This window comes from Branchiostoma floridae, chromosome 3, assembly GCF_000003815.2.
Source record: "Branchiostoma floridae strain S238N-H82 chromosome 3, Bfl_VNyyK, whole genome shotgun sequence".
Classification (NCBI taxonomy): domain Eukaryota; kingdom Metazoa; phylum Chordata; class Leptocardii; order Amphioxiformes; family Branchiostomatidae; genus Branchiostoma; species Branchiostoma floridae.
The window spans coordinates 6,327,886-6,330,894 of record NC_049981.1 but is presented as its reverse complement, the minus strand read 5'-3'; positions in this window follow the sequence as shown (position 1 = coordinate 6,330,894).

Genomic DNA, 3,009 nt, shown 5'->3' with positions numbered 1-3,009 from the left:
CTGGGTCTGGGGTAAAAAAGGAAGGTACAGTAGACAACATGTAATGAGGTGAAGCATGTTTACTTGGATATCTATTTAGTCCATTATCTAACACATATTATAGCACAATGTACTATGCTTAGCAAGGTCACTAGTGGAGGGTACCCATACAAAACTGATTAATCTTCTCTGACCGGTCTGAAAAAAAATCAGTGGACCTGTTTTTTGACCAATTAGAGAATGAACACACTACCAGCAGTTGTCGAAACATTTTGGGGCTTACCGGACCAAGAAAATAAAAACGTTGAGTGGAGTAGAGTTAAAAGTGTGCTTTCTCTTTAATGTGCTGAAGTTTAACACTTGCTAGTGTGTTACACCATAGGGCAGTTTTGGGCAGCTGACCCTTAATCCCTGAGAAGAATGGGAACCAGGTAAACCTACATAGCACCTAGGCTAGGTTTTACTAGTTGAATAACATAGATAAGATCCCCTCTGAAAAAGTATAGTTGTCAAATTGAATACACTTAATGTTAGTTATGATTTTAATTATGATTGATTAGACTATCCTTACCTCTTTGGTACTCTGTTGTGTTGTCCAACACCAAGTTGAGAAGTGGGTCATACCCTTTCAAAACTCCACTTGCTAAACAACAAAAAACAAAAGGTTTCAGCTTACAAACTTTGCACTCGAGTGTGCATTTTGTTTTGTTGGTTGTGTAGACAAGATACTACTAGTAGTAATTCAACTGACTATGAATAGATAACTCTGTAACCAATAGACAATAGTTTCCAAATGCAGAGTTCAAAACAAGAGTTCGGAGACCTCATACCTCCATGAAATATTCTGATTATGCAAATAGATGTGACATTTGCATAATTCTGCTTCGTTATGTACACTTTTTAACTAACTTACACAGGTGACAATGTTCACAATTCAATCATTTGCTACATGTACTTAGATGACCTAGAATGATTTGACATTAATTATGCAAATTAGGGACTTATTTGCATAGTTGGTAGCTGCTAATCTTCCACCTGCCACAAACTACATGTATTTGAGTCCTATAATGGAAAACACTGCAAATATAAATTTTCCTCATTAAGTATGCAAATTAAGTCCACATTTGCATAATTCGCACTTCATTGTGTATATCTCTGACGAAGATACCTGCATGCTAAATATCATGGAAATCCATTGTTCCTATGTTCCATTATGCTCCTTGGAAGATTTTGACCAAATTGCCCCAGTTCCAGAGCAAGCCTCTAGAGGGCCCAAACATACATCACTTCTTCCTTGCATCACAAGCTATCTGCCACCAACAAATCAAGACCATAGCATGTCCAGATCAAAAGATACAAAAAATCGAAGTTCTGCTGCAGTACCAAGGTCACACACCAGGGGGCCCAAAGTCGACCTTGACCTTTGTCTTCCAATCACCTACCCACATACCAAATATCATTACAATCCATCCAGAGGTTCTTAACGGTGCACACCCCAGTTCTTCCGCGACCGGGGTCCGTGGTAGTCCGCGACCAAAAAGTGACGAAAGGCTTCCGAGGGCCCATGTTTGAGTTGACATTTCTCATTATTTCCTGCGAAATGACATTAAACGGTTACATGGCTGAAAAGCGTAGGAAATGGTGTGTTTTTGGTGCAAATTGTGTTTTGGTCCGCGCGTTGCTTCCGCGATATCCCTACGCCTGAATGTAAAGAGGCCCGTGACCTAGATTTACCTCTGAAGCGCTGTGTCAAGCGAAGTTGAAATGCCGCGCGCCGTGGATGATTAAAAAAACTGTAGTACTAGAATTTTCTTTATAATTGGCTGGATTAGTCTTTAGATTTTCCTCTTTCTGGCAGTATCAGTCGTGCTTGCCGGAAAAATCTTCTTCATCTGTTTTATCCAATGCGAAAATGCCCGATTTTGTGCATAATTTTTGACATGAAAATAATGATATTTCCCTATAATTTTTCAAAATTAGAGAAGTTGAAGGATCGAAACTCAGTTGGTCTTGTAGCTGAAGGTATACCCTCTCACCCCATATACAGTTATTTTCCTTCAGGATAATTCCCTGGAAGAGATGGTCGCTAGACTTGAGGGTGTGCCGCCTCCATTTGAACCCCCAAATAAACTGGTGTGTGCCCCCTTAAGTTATGTTGACCACAAATATGCAGACACACAGACAGACAGACACACCAAAAACTATACCTCCATTTTTCATGGAGGTAATTAGCAGTGTCCCTAGCTATGGCCCCTACTACTAGTACTAGTAGCCACCAAAATTTGGCTTGAGACAACTCAATGTGTGCTTTGGGACTATTTTGGGACATTTTGATAAACAATGTCCCATGTCCAAGGCACAAGTGGCAAAAACAGCACAGACCGTGTAACCAAGTCTCTTCTAAAGGCTGGAAATCCATTCCTTTCATTTTTTTCCGTCCAAGTTCGTTAAACTATAATATGTCACAAAGATAAACTTGTGAAATGCATTTTCTGCTGTAGTGTTAAGTTAGTAAAGGTCATATCATTTAATAGTAGAGTTGATTCCGAGTCACCGAGAGGGTTTTGAAATGATATTTGTATTGAGTTTAATTATTCTAAGTAAAAGAATATTTCAGTCACCAAAGTTCTCAATTGTTCAAACAATTGAAAATGAAAGTTTGAACATGTTTGAACCTATCTGGATATGTTGGAAACATTGGGAAAGTAATGGTACAAATATCTCTTTATTTAGAACAATTTAGAAACATCTATATGTTTTTGTCATTGTTGGAACATGTGATCACTTTTTCCAACAATTTGTGTCATTTTTTCCCTCCATAAAAACTTTTATTACTCCCATAAACCAAGCTGCTAAGCTGGGCCTTTTGTTTGGGTCTTGTATTTTTAGATTTTCTTTAGTTGACATTGGTGGCTCTTTTGTGAAAAGCTGTAAGACAGACACAATGTCCTGTACTTGGCAGGGATGTGTGAATTGCCCTCTTCCCAGCCCACTGACCCAGTTTCATCCTATTGTTTCCATGTTCGAACC